The sequence below is a fragment of the Hermetia illucens genome, chromosome 5, assembly GCF_905115235.1.
Source record: "Hermetia illucens chromosome 5, iHerIll2.2.curated.20191125, whole genome shotgun sequence".
NCBI classification, from domain to species: domain Eukaryota; kingdom Metazoa; phylum Arthropoda; class Insecta; order Diptera; family Stratiomyidae; genus Hermetia; species Hermetia illucens.
In genome coordinates this window covers 41,211,364-41,226,307 of record NC_051853.1, presented here as the reverse complement: position 1 = coordinate 41,226,307, position 14,944 = coordinate 41,211,364, and the positions used below count along the sequence as shown (strand labels likewise).

At 41.1% G+C, this 14,944-nt stretch overlaps 1 protein-coding gene across 1 annotated transcript in view; it reads left to right on the top strand.

Annotated features, from left to right (window-relative positions):
* Nucleotides 1-2,207: 2,207 nt before the first annotated feature.
* LOC119658469 (protein unc-13 homolog 4B) overlaps nt 2,208-14,944 on the top strand; it is a 114,274-nt gene continuing 101,537 nt past the window's right edge. The window contains exon 1 of the mRNA XM_038065887.1: nt 2,208-3,272. The gene's annotated coding sequence lies outside the window, so the exon portion shown is untranslated. The remainder of the gene's footprint in view (nt 3,273-14,944) is intronic.

Here is a 14,944-nt window from a genome sequence, read left to right as displayed (position 1 = left end):
TGAAAAGAACGCACGGTGAGATTGATTACTTCCTTACCCAACTTCTAAGCGGGCATGGAGGTTTTCAGTCTTACCTGCACAGGATTGGGCGGACGACGCTAAAGACACCATTTTCTCTTGCGAGAGGTGGGACGCCTTTTGTCAGCAGCTTTATGCAGACACAGGGGAGCTGTCTCCAGACAACATTGTCAAAGAGATGCTGAAGTGCGTTGGCAGCTGGAACCGTAGTCCACATTATGTTAGGGCTCTTCTTATTGCCAAGAAGATTGATTGATTGATTGAATGGGTTCCCTGAACTAGCAACTCCCTTCCTCCCCTCCCCTCTCGTTGGTGAAAGGAATTCCCTGAATTAAAGGCTTCCAAGGCCGGGAGAGCGGGAGGGCTAACCCGAAATAATGTGTCAAACGGTTCCAGGCTAGTTCTCTGATGACAGGGAGGTGTCTAGTTGGTAGTCCGACAGCGTGCTTTTACGGGAGTCCAACACTCTGTGCGTAAACGCATTCAACTACCCTACTAGCAAAAAAAAATATAGTATTTCCAATAGCATTTCCTAGTAAAGTACATGAGATTTCGATTGACTAAAATCAAACAATTTTATGACCGATTTTAGACGCAAAGTAAACTTTTTTTTTTTAAATTAAGGCAATTTATTTCAAAATCAAAAAATTCTGTGTACTTCACTAGGTTTTTATGTTTATTTCTGGAAGCTCTTTGGTCTTTTGTTCTAAATAAAAAATTATCACCCACGGTGGTCATTCCGAGAAAGAGTCGTTTCATCACCTACTGCGCCGCCATTTTGTTTTAAAGTGATTTGAAAATAATTTTCCCGTATACCTTAAACCGTACATTAACATTTGGAAAAAACAAAAATAAAAAATATTAATTCATTTTTCTTCTATAAATTGTAGAAAATGATCCACGTTTTCATGCAAACAAAGTATTATTATCCCTTGACTTAGTATAATGCTAGAACTGAAAAACAGTCTCGACATTGGTATCTAAACACGGATTTATGTATATCATCAAAATGTTGTATAAAAGTTTGGATAGGCCAAACAAATGCAATAGCGACGCATTGAATGTGAAAAGGTTTGATTAAGTTAGAATTATAATTAGTCTGCACATTGAAACCCATGCTACTAGACCAATGAAAAAAATCCAAATTCACAAATTATATTCAAATGCCCTTTGATGGCAATCCATCGATGACTCAAAATGTTGCTCTTTGTTTCTCAACACAGCCCTCGAATTAGTTGACGTTATGCATATTAATTCACTACGTGCACTCTACCTTGCATTGAATACAGATTAAATTAACCACATATGCCTTCATTACGAGCATTTTGAACCCATCACAGGGCACGACAATAGTCAAAACACCAGAACAGTCAATGGACAATGATGCCCTTCGGTACGCTTAAATGCACTATTATTGCCATCACCTTCGAACCGATGCTCTCGAATTTCAATAAATCTACAGCGGAAAACAGTTAGTACGAGTGTGATATATGCACATATGTGGGGAACATTTTTCCAGGAAAAGCTATTCTGTAAGATAATAACTGAGTTTGGTAATTACAAGCTCTCAATTCTCCCTGGCAACCGGCTGCACTGCATTATTGATACGGAAACATGTTTTGTAAGATAGCACAAGTGGAATCAGATGGTGTGGATTATATATGAACTGGAATTAATTAACGGTCCTTGTTATAAGCTATGCATCTTCAAATGCGCAGAGCTACCATTCCTTTTCATTAGAGATTTTCCGAACCATTTCCAATTGATTGTTCCTAACAGAATACGATTGTATTGTATACATTGCTAATCAGAGTGATTACCTGGCGATAAGCTACTTGCTGACCGTTGCTGATAAAATTAGGACCCCATGCTTGGGAAGTTCCTAATTTTATCTTATCTCTAAAGCAATTTCATATTCGTGTACGCTTTCGTATCAAGTTCTGTAAAAATGGAATTAGAATGCTCTGAAAGCTTTCTAAATAAAGATATTTTGAAAATCGTTTCTTCACCACAGAGAGCCCTCCCTACGGCAACTCCAAATGCAACCCAACGACCTTCAACCTTCCACCCGCCCACAGAACCCACCCTGAACTTAATACCATAGATACAAACGGCAAACATGTTTATCAGCGAAGCCCGTGACGAAGTAAAACTGAAAACACTTGCGTTAAATTCCGTAGTCTAGTAAGTAAGCGGCCATAAACACAACAAACGAACAAGTGGATCCCGTAGATAAATTGCGGTCCGTAGATACATACATAGTACGGGGGAGCTCATAAAGCGTGACTGCTTTGGCCCACGATTCATGCACTCATTGTTCTTGGTCTTTGGGCCATACCACGCGAACGCATCTAGGGATCACTTGCCGCGATCGCCAGTGGATCTGTAGCCCTGCTAAGCAGGAAATGCGTAACTAAACGGGAAACATAGTAGCCAGGATCAATTTCCGGGGGTGTCTTGGATTGATTAGTGATGGATGTGGGTGCGTAAAAGTTGGTTCCTTCTAAAGTTCGTGGTTCTCGAGTGTTTCAAAGAAAACCAGTGAGAAACAGACCAACCGTGAATTGATTGCTTAAGAAGTGCTTGCTTGAATTATACACAGAGTGAGGTAAATAACCTTAACCTAAAATTGGAAGAAATTGCTAAATTATTGTGAAATTATGTTCGAAGCAGTGTTTATGTTAGCCAGATGAGAATAGAAGACGCAGGCGCTGTGGTTCTCTCACGTCTCATCTAAATTGGCGCCAATTTAAGAATATTCTGCACAAGATCGCGATTCCTCGAATCCTAATTGTTCATTATTAATAATTTATGTATGATGGAATAATTCCGGGATCTAATTGTCTCAAGTTGATATTCGAAAAACTATACTCGTACCAGTGCTTCCCTCTTAATTGCCCATAGTATCGTTCCGCTGAAACCACAAACCAACATCACTTGTAAGATCACCAAAGAAGAAACGAACAATTAGTAGATAGGAAAGTTCGACAACGAATATCCATCATGATAAGCCGTTTTTGCTCTAATTTAAATGGGGACGCATACAGTACATACTAAAGGCGAGTAGCTGCTATGTGCTAGAGGTATCTGTTATCTAGAACGTGAAATGAATCACACATTTTCGTATTGTCGTCGGTCTATTTGAAGACATTATAATCACGGAAAGCTTTAGACTACCTTCACTCCGCTCTTATATACATACAAGTCTGCTTATATGACTCAAAAACTTATTTCGGACCTTTATCGTAATACAGGTAAGCACTGTCATTATTTACATCTGATTAAGTTGGATTTTATCTAAGTATAATTTATCAAATTCTCAGTTATTTCCGTTGGAGGTAAATGATTTGTGTACAAATAAACGTACTTTCATTGTGTCATGTTGAAGAAAATTAAGAAAAGATGGTTTCGTTGCACTTGACGTTCAAATTTTTAGCAATTGTTTCAGTGTTTTCCAAGTATTTTTTCACACGTAGTAGGAGAAGCTAAAAATATCTTACATTTTAAAAATGCTTCAACCATCTTTTGAGAAATAATTTTCTTCAAGCTAAATTTGGCAAGAAGCACTGAATCACATGGATGCCAACAATACTACATAGTAACGGTTAGTCGCTCAAATGAAACAGAAATTTAAAGTTAAATAACGTCAGTTTCTCTGAGGTCATGCATTATCATCAATGATGCAATGATACTTCCTTCCGGGACTGGTTTTTCAAGAAGATACTCTTTGTCTCAGTCCTGCAGTGACGAAATTGGCAGAGTGATTTGATTCCACTATCTATTTCCACCTTTGCTTTTTTGGTAAATGTTTAATGACGTTCTTGTGACAGATCTGTTGGCCTCACATAATTAACATAGGGAAAACACATCTTTAATACTACATTTTGCCCAATCTGAGTTTGTTCTTCTCACAACATTTTGGATCAGACAGGTTGTACCGCACAGTATAGCGACCACTTTTTCAGGTACACTTCCAATTAATTCAACCAATGGTATCTGATTGGAATTTTTGAATTGTAGACATGAATTCAAGAAAGGGATTAACCCACCAAAAAAATCCCTTTTATACTTAAACTGCAACCGAAACCTAACTGATTAAGACTCATTATTCTGGCAGATATCAAGTCCCTAATCGAGGTATTTTAGGAAGAAGTAATAGCCGTTCATCGATTTCCTCTTAGGCGTTAGGCTATTTACATGACGCGCGGATTCCAAGCTCAAATAAGGAGAAGGGTTTGAGGCAAAGTACTTTCTGCAATCCTCAGCAAAATAAAATACTTGAACTCTCTTAGTGACAGGTCCTGCAAAAAGCCAACCAAGAAAGGCCCTGGTCCAAAAAACTCGATGATGTGGTGTCGAAAGCTGGGACATAGAACGCAGATGCGCGTTCAACAGTGGGTCCGGCAACAAGTGCTGCAATGTCGTCTGCATAACCGACCAGGCGCGACTCTTTGGGCATATCAATTTTCACGAGTTTCAGCAGACGATCATAGGAAGCATTCCAAAGGTCCGGCCCTACCCTGCTACTTCCGACGTGATTTCCATTCTTCTTCGGCCATCTAACGGATAGAGCAGGGAGCTGTTTTTGACAAAATCCCTCAATATCCTCAAGAGATAGCTTGGCACGTAGGGTGATTTTTTTAATGTGTCTAGCATATCTGTCCATCTTACGAAATTGAAGGCATTTCTGACATCAAGCAGCGGCTTGATGGAACACATCTACGACCTCCATAATAGCATCCACTATGGATCTTCCTGTTCTGAACCCGAAGTGCCTTGAAGATAATTCCCCGGTAACGCGGATCGTCAAGCATACACAGCGGTCAGAATGGAGCTTACCCTGCTAATCAGCCCGAGTCTGGCCACTTTCCAACGACAAGGAAAAATGCCCTCCTTCAAGCAAACGTTGAACGCCTCAGGCAGCAAGTCTGGCCGTTGACGGAACATCAGTTTGCAATCTTCCGCCAGGATATCATCAGGACCAGGACAAAGCGAATAGGACACCCGTAGATGAGTACTACTCTTACCAGAGTAAGGTAGCAAATGATTTTAACTTTTCGGCTAAGATTTGGAGTATAAAAGAGTCTTAGAAGTGACATGAATGCCTTGCGAGGTATTTAACGCACTTTTTATAAGGGATGCGCTCAGAACCATTCTTTTTCGCGACAATGGGGAAATCTCTCGAATTCCTTTTCAAGTTCCTACTGACGTACGCCAAGGAATTTCGAAACAGAATCGTTTCACACTTTTGCGCATTGATTTTCATCCGCCAGCTGTTCGTGAAGAACTTAATGTCATTGAACATCTTTTGAAGTTCAACTTGCACCTGAGTTACCTTCTTATGTGCCGTCTAGGCTACCAAATCGTCAGCGAAGGCAACAAATGATCTTTTTGGAGATTTAAGTAATTCGCCGGAAAATACTGCAAACAGTGTAGGCACAGTCACTGTTCCTTGCTACAATCCATTCAGAACATGAAATTCTCTATTAGTAGTGAGATTTCCAACTGTGATGACAAATCATTTGCCGTACAGCATGCCGTTCTTTAAGACTCTGAAGATCAGGCCATCGAGCCAGACGGTATCAGAGGCCTTCTCCATGTCTATAAGGCAAGCACCGACCCACTCACCATTGTTAATCCGCCAACAAATATCAGACGAAGGTTTGTTATTACATGTAGTGTCGACTGTCCAGATCGAAATCTGAAATGCGCATTCGACAATAATTTCTTCCCTAATACCAAAACCTCATATACATTGCTGATATTAGGCAGTAAACTGATTGGGAAGTAACTCTTAGAACTGGATGAATCCTTCCCTCTCTTTAAGATCAGGAACACTCGGGCTTTCTTCCATTGTCCTGGAAAGAAGGAATTGTTCAATAAATTATTGAACAAGCTGCAATAATTCCGAATGGCGATGTCTGGTAAATGCCTGAGAACTACGTGGGAATGTCATCTTTACCGTATGATCTCTTATTGTTTACTCATCTAAATATGGATTAATTCCCCCATATGAAACGAAGCAATCAAGCAGATTATCACTCGGTATGAAATCAGCCTGCATCGCAGGGTTGAACTGGACAACTGTAGTGCCGTTTAAGCTGCTCTTAAATTTATGAACGTCCCGTTCCACGATTTCCGAAAGTCGCGTTGGCCCTAAGTCCGATACACCGACTCAAAGTGCTCTCCTATAAGCTTGAGTTTCAGAGCATTATCCATCCCGATGTAATTGCCTTGCGCTGAAGCGCACTATTAATGTCTATACCTGGGTCATTGAGGTACTGTATTTCACTATTACCGGCTTTGATTCTCGACACAGTTACTTGTGACATCTTCCGGAATAACATATTTATCTTTGTAAACATGACATCTGAATTGCTTGGAGTATTTCACCCCTTTAACTTCTCCCGCCATCGGGAGGTCACTTCATTTATGTAATATTGGCGGATAAGATTCCGCGCGATCTTAAGCAGTGATTTGAACTCAGCCAGTATGGGATGATGATAGTCCCCATATCTCCGCCAGATTTTGTTGACGTGAGTGAGCAGAACGCTTTTCCCTTTTTTGAGCCGTTTTGTGGCTGCAATTTCATATCCTTCCGTACAGAACCTCTATAAAAATAGCGTTATGGTCGCTATCGTAAGGAGGAGTCTGTAGTTTCCGTTGAGAATTCTTAAAATTAAAGACGCGCGTTAGGAATTTGCCCTGGGCCAGGTTGGACTATCTGAAGATGACTGGTGTTGTTCTATCCAAGATTTGAGGAATACCCTTCTAGGATTGTTTGTGGCGTTTAGGCACGAGGTACGCTTAGCATTCAAATCCCCGCCTATTATATTATATAATAATTATGCAGCCTGTTCAACACGAGTATCGTAAATGGAGAATGAAATTCCTCCTTGAATTTGGCTGGCCCACTGCATGGATTGATAGTATGTATAAATTCCCTCCTCTAGGCAGTGAAAACATAATACGTTCAAAAGTTTCAAATTCAGGCGATTCACAAGTATTCCGGTACCACTTTCCCCCATCACAATGTCATCAATCGTTCCTCAAGAATTCAAAATCATTGAATGGTATCGAAAGCCTCGAACTTTGATGTTCAGACCAATTTGACCATACCATCGAAGACGCTTCTTTCGTAGTTTTTCCAGGATCGGTGAAACCCCATATCTATCGCGGATGTCCTCATTTCGGATGTGATCAAGACGCCATTTCCCCAACGCAACATCTTCCTCTCCATTACTGCAAGATGCCTAGCGGGCATGCTGTTTGTGTAAATATTCTGTTATACTGTTTATTTTTGTATTTTGTACGTGTAGCATATGCTGCATGTTTTCATACATGGTTAGTATTTTATAGAGAATGGTGTTCATCCCGCCACTTGGACCCTGTTGGGGCTTCTTAGCTCCCCCTTGTCGGACAACTTCTGTGAACAGTACCGTCCAACACCAGTGACACTTTGGGTTGATCTCGGTTCCTGCCCTGTGACCTTAACACTGCGGTATGCAGGACTCCACGGCACGAAGTCGGATGCCCTCCGCTTTCGCAGTTGACACAGAAGATTTTTTCCTGGCCCTCTGCTTCAGCGAACATTCGACTGCGGCATGGCCTTTCCCGTATTTTACACATTGCAAGGTTATTTGGCAGTTCACTTTTCCGGCTCTCCGGGCAGAATTGGTTTTTCCAAAACGAATTTCCTAGTACTAAGACGGGACACTAGAGCATTTTGAACACCTCATCGGGCTTTTCATCCGCATTCAAGACTTCCAGAAGGAAGGTTTGCACCATCTCTTCCTTTGGGGTGTAGGTAAAGTGAGGAGTCTTCACTCGCTCGAGGACCTCCCTTGCTTCCTGGTAATCATCAATTTGTTTACCACCCGTCTTTTTGAGAATAAAATTCGAGAGCCTCACGCCCTCATTAAGTAGAGCGGCTAAATCGCTACCATCTAATTCATATACTTTAATGAGGGGCATGCTTCCCCCTTTTCTGTATTTCGGTCCCCGATCCGACCGCTTTTTAAATTTTCAGTCCTACCTATGTTATTCTTTTCATCATTTTTTCTTAATTTTTGTTTTTCTTATCATTACCGCAACCAGCGTGGTTAGCACCCTCGTCTGGGACATTTCCACCGCCACCGTTGCCACCGCCTCTCCCAAGCCAGGGTTTAGCTGTTGTAAAGGCAAATACATAAACGAACGAAATTATTTTGGTAAAGAATCGTCCAATAATACCAAACTCTTGCTTAAAGGTGTCACGTCTACACTAAGCTTGTGGATCAATTGTACCAATCTTGCAATTAACATTCATAAAAAAAAACATTATCGAACACTAGATTGTATTAATAATTGTAGTGTGTTTATGGACTAATTTTACAAATTGGCTAAACGGAATTTTAATCAAAAGTGGGTAAAAACACATTAGATACTTTCACTTATCAGTTTTACTTCCCAAAACTATACAAATAGTCTTCCCAATCCGCTCTACCTTACATTTAAATGCATTTAATAAATGCACATGGGGATTGAAATACGTCTTCAAATTCGCTTTGTTTAACATAGGGCATGAACGCTATGTTTAAATTTATCCATTTTCGAGAGAGTTGATGTAGAAAATGTTATGAAATTAGATATGTTCAATGGCATGCGCATAAATTGCTTTCCTACTTTATATGATGATCTCACATGCATGTAAGATTCCGATTTGTATCAAAACACTCCACTTTCTATTCAAAAATAGAAACCATCGTGCGGTCAAGTGAATCTGAAATCGATTTCCTTTCAATAACATACGTAAACACAAAAGGTACAATCTGGATGAAATAATTCATTTCACTTATTGCTGATTTCCATTATTTTGTTTAACATTCTTCCGTTCGTTGTTTAATAGAACGGAATCGGAATCCTATAAAGTATGTACATATAAATGTTCATTACCTGCCATTTTTGATAAAACCCAAAGGCCGTTACTAGCTAAAAGTTAACCGACCAGCAGCAAGTATGTTGACCACTCCTGTCACTTCAATTAAAGCTTGGTTTCCTCTATTTGTCGATCTTGAAATAACATTTTGACCTTGTCTAGAGTGTGTTTCAGATACTTCTAGTATATCCACGAGGATAAAAATGTGCAAAGCGGTAGGAAAGACTCAATCTCCGATAGTAAAGTCAGTAACGCCGTGATGGTTTGCCAACAGTAATAAAAGAGGTGCGTTGACAAGCACCACTGAAAAATAAATTTGTGGTGGAACCATTTCAAATGTCACCTCCTGAAGTACAATAGTTACTTCTATTTTGATTGAGGATCAAACAAATTTGATGCGGTCTGCCATTAAATAAATGGGGGGTCGGACCATTTTATTTTCAAACAAAAGAGACGTCTACGCTCAAACCAGCTAAAATTACAAGCCTGGCGGTTTAATCAATACAATCCATACCTTTCTTTTGTCTTTTGTAATGGATGTAGAAGTTCTATTCCAAACCAGAGAAATTACAAAACGTGATCGTGAAGGTCGACCAGAACCTAGATGCCATTCCACTGAAGTGTATCGTTGACGATCCTTTTCAATACTGCAGTGTCTTTTGTCTCATATACAAAAATCCATGAATCTTATGCGTAGTTCGTTGGCACCATATAGTGGCAGCCTCTTGATTTTTTTCAGATTTTTCGGTTATGTAGTTTCTGAGAATGGGTCCGTTAAAGAAATGATCCCTTTTGACCCCTTCCCGCCTTTCGAACAAATGTCAAAATTAAGACCCGCATCAAAAAGTACTAATAAAAATTTTTTATTTGATACCCAACATGACTATATTTGGTGACAAAAAAATTTACACCCACTTTTGCATGTATGGAGACCCCCTCCCCCTTAATTTGGATGTACACAAAACCTTAAAAAAGAAATCCTAAAAAGTTTTACAGGCACATACGAAGATGGCTTAACCGCGACATTTGTGTTTCAATCCAATTATAAAAAAAAGGAAACATTGGCGTATATTCTTTATTGATGCCAATTGTAAATTGCGCGATGACCAAGTGATTGTGCGAGTTGACCATGGAGAATCACGAGAGGAGAACTACCCCAAAAATCTAAGAAAAATCAGGAAACTGGTTGTGCAGGTCCGTCAGGAACTAACCGTTGCTATACTAAACAGACCCATCGACAACCTTCTGAGCTAGCCTGGATTAGAAATGTGAGGAGATGTATTCCTCTCCACACATTACAGTTTCAATACCAATTTGTTACACAACTTCTGAAAAGGGTGTCTCCATGAGGAGCGAGGGGCAGGACCGAGGCGAATCATCATCAACCAGTTCCTCATATCTATAAATATAATCAGCTGCGAATCTGTCGTCAAGTAGATAAAAGTGGTCAAATTTAAATTCATCATCAAATTCGTAAAAGTTAAAAAGATTACGTCCATTATCACGTCCATCATTCAAATGCGGCATGAAGTTACGGTAGGCTGATGTTGTGTAACCTGATGCACTAGATGTGACTTCAGGATTGGAAAGCAAGCAATCGTGAAGTAATGGGGACCTCCGTTTCCGCTGCAACTCAACCCAAAGGATCTTTCGTAATGGCCTCGTGACGTTGTCAATCATCACGGTGCATCAGAGAACCAAGCTCAGCAGAACTCGAGTGATTCGGCGAGGAGGTGATAAGAAGGTTAATTAGTTGCTTCCTTCATAGAGTATCAGTTATATAAACAAACAAACAAAAACGGGAATTACTAGAATTCAGTCAATTCAATCTTCCTCTTTTGAATTCAGGGAATAGGCACCGCCAAAGCCAACTGTTTCCGTTTACCATTAAAGTTTCATTTCACCCGTCACTTTATTCCCACAAACTAGAAAGAATATGAAAATTCGCAAAAAAAAAACGAATGAGAAGATAGTCATAAACATAGGCATCCGAAAAGGACTGATACAACGAGCTACAGTTGGTGGGGACTAAGACACTTTTCCCAATTGGTCTGGCGGGGTACGAATGCAACAATAACAACAACAACAACAGCAGAACATCGTCGCTGCCACCAACTGGCATAAAGACTCCAGTCGCCTCTTTTTGAACTTCTCTCAAAATGCACCAACCACGATAAAACTTCATTTGCTATGTTTACGTCGAATTGATGCAACTGAAAATCTTGGGAAGGCCTCGAAGATTGCAAGTCTGAGAGAGATGAAAGATATCGCTTTTCATTCAGTGGATCGCGTCCTTTAAAGTTTATGGTCTGTCAGCAAAAAGCGGCACAAAAAAATTTTGGTGGTCAAATGGTAGTATAGATCCCAGGGCGAAAGGTGGATTGATACCCATGATGAAGCATAATACCTGGGAAACACCTGCTGAACCAACACCAGCAGCTCTACTACCAAAGCCTACTTCCACCTCCACGTGGTGTCCGCTGCGAATACTTTCTTAACGAAAAGCTGCAGACGAAGAAGGATGATGGCGAGTGTCTGGCCCTAAAAAACGGGACAAATTGTACCAACTGGTTCTCCAGACTGAGGATTAGGTAGGGTTGACAACCCTACACTTTCTTAACCAGCCAAAACATTAAGCCTACTGCTATCGACATTGAAAACATAAGCGAATAGCTATGCACTCTCCGCTTACGAGGCAAATTTAGAAATATAAGCCTCATTAACGTTCACGTCCTACAGAAGAAACTGCAGACTCGGCGAAGGATACAGTAGAATGAAACCTCGAAGCATCTCCGGGTATGATATCAATCATCAAGTAGGAACGGAACCTTATTAAGGTAAAACGTTGGCCCCCATAGCTTAAATAAGGAGACAAATGATAACCGACTGCGGATTATTCAGTTAGTAGTCTCGCACGAAATGCTTGTTTAAAGTACCTGCTTTGCAAGGAAAGTGGTCCACAAACAAACGTGGGCCTCATCACACGAGATTGAACGTCGCCACCTCTCAGCCTTGATGAATGTCAGAACATATAAGGGGCCATACTCGGATCACCAGCTCGTTGGCATGGTGCTCGGGCTCGAATAACAACAACACCTACAATCCTCTCTGGCAATCAGGTGACAGTTAACACTAAAGCCATCTACAACACAGCCCTCCGTAACACCTATAAGGGGGAAATCGATGCCGTAATAACCGCAGCTAACAAATGATCTTTACAAACAAACATCTGAAGAACGTTATCATTGATACCGCCACAAACATACTCGGCTCCAGTCGCAAAAAAGTCGGAACGGCTGGTTCGACGATGAATGAATGCCAGCAACGGGATGGGAGAATGCTGCATACTGGGCAATGCAGCTTTCTCAAAGCACACGCGCACGCGCGGCGATTTATCGCAAACTCCGTCGGACGGAGAAGCGACTTCACAGACGGAAAAAGCCTGGGAAAACAAGTATGTGAATTCGAAAAATATAAGGAGCAACCATATCAACCACGGATGCTCATTCTGCCGAGATAAAGAGGGAAGTCTGATTTTCGACGGAATGGGCATATTGGAGCGATGTGTTGATTACTTTGATGAACTGCCCAACGACCAGGCGCTGAGGCAGCGTCTGATGAGATCGCCTCTGCCCTGCGATCGAAGCCGCAAAGCCAATATTATCATTTTTTAAATTCTATGTTTAAATTGGAAACTTTTCCTTTTAATAGTCAGTCTTTGATATGATAAAATTTTTCATCTGGCCTTGCGTACCCTCTTCTCCAAATCCAGAGTCATTTGGATAAGCTCCATGACCGTGTGTGAGGACATCCATATGTCATCGGCGTAGTCGTGGTGTATAAAGAAAGATGCTCTGGTCCATTAAACCCCACAAACAAAACCCACCCACCCCACCCCCTTACAAGGACGTCTACAATGACGCAAAGAAATAGTGTCGGGGAGGATATGCAGCTCTGGCGGACTTCATTTTGGAGTTCGAATACCTTTGATCTCGATGCGGAACACCACATTTTGTATAGTCATATGTCACTCAATGGATGATGGAAGATAGTTCTATCCTGTTAATTTCGTTTCTGTGTTTTCGAATTCTAGTCGTCATGGAGGTTAGTGTTCATCTAATTTTTGTCCGCAGTGTGATGATAATCTCACTGAAAATAAAAAGATCGAGCGCAAACTCTGAACTCCACAAAGGAGGCAACAGCAGACATACATATGCCATTCTAGTTTCTCCGGAACGCCCCTCCCGAATAGAGTACTTCAGATATAGATGACGTGGTAATCTGAACACCGTACACTGTTGATCCGAAAACCAGGCTGCTCTTCTTCATTCTTTCCACGATAATTTTAGTGACTTTCTTTGCAACGACCAATCCCAGGGAACATGCAAACAGACCTAAAATAGCCATGTGCGAGACAGATGCTCTTCTTCGGAATCTTGACGACAATAACATGGCTCATCTTCAAGGGTGGACAACATCAGGACCAAACTTGAACTAGAAACAGTACTAGGAAATCTCAATAAATTCATCATTGATGCATATGAGGCCAGCTGTCCAACTAAGACAGTAAAGTCACCAAGGGATGTACCTTGGCAGAATGATAACAGAGGTACGAAAACTGTTCAACCAAGCAAAAAAAACGGGGCTGGGCGAGGTAAAACTGGAAACTAGCAAAAGAGGTATGCTCACAAGCTAGGGTAAGGTGGGTAGTGGGAACTTTTAAATCATTGAGATAGCCCGGAGCAGATGGCATTTTTCCAGTACCAATCTAGAGAGACCCAGAAATCATTTTAGAGTCTCTCAACTTTACCCACAAGCCAGGGAGTTACGCAAACTCCAAAGACTGGCTTGCATGTGTATCAGTAGGGCAATGAGAATAGGCCCAACGACATCCCTGGAGGTCCTTTTGGGATTAACCCCTATCCGTCTACACATACAAATGCAGGCATGGAGGGCAATATTCAAGATGGCCGGGAGTATCAGTGAGACGGGGAGTTGCCTAAACTGAAGGAAGATTGATATTCTTCCTAGGCAGTATCCCGAATTACTGATTCCAAGGGACAACATGATGATGAGTTTTCATTTCGATAAGAAGTTCGAAATACATTGGAGCAACAAGGTAAACTGGGAGAGCATGATTAGGACATACAGCTTAATCCAGGAACTGATTACTTGCTACACTGAAGGATCCCTCACAGCAGAGGGAGCGGGTGCCGGTGTCATTGGTCCAAGGAAAATGTACTTCGAGCATAGACAGATGTGCCTCCTTTAATCTTCTTTAATCTCCAAAGGAACGAAGCAGGGACGTCTTTACACAGGCCAGAACCCTTCTGTGGAATCGGAAACCGTTCCATGGGTGGCATGACTGGGCGGGCCTACCAGGAATGGCGCATTCCACGGTACTTATTGGGGGATAGGAACCCATGCACCCAAAACATTGCTTCAAACTCACAAAAAAGAACCTTCGAATCATAGTGGGAATTCTCACTAGTCACTGTCAGCTAAAATATCACCTAGGGAAACTAGGGATATCCACGGACACTGTCTGCAGGTTCTGCGCGGAGTGTGATGAAACCTCTATACACATTGTGGGACAGTGTCCGGCACTTGTGCAAGATAGGTCGGGGCATCTGGGATAACACTCAATACCAGATGCAAAGTTGAAAGATTTGGAAGTAGGGAATATACTAAAATTCCTAACGGTTATGGACTTGCTAGAGATACTTTAGTTAACAGGTGCTCTATAACCAGTAAAAGGGACACAATAGGTCTTTAAGGACGCAGTGCGACTTCCTCTTAACAGAATAATATATATAATCGCAAACACGACATTAGTGCGAATTATATTATAATCTTTGATATAATATTGAAATGCTTATTGATAAACTAGGTGTTGATCTATTATCGATTGTGATTTATGCTTGAACTTTTATAACATTAAGAAATTAGTTCTATCCCAAATAGTGAAAAGTTTTAATACATTTTGCCTCCCTCAGGATTTTATAGCAA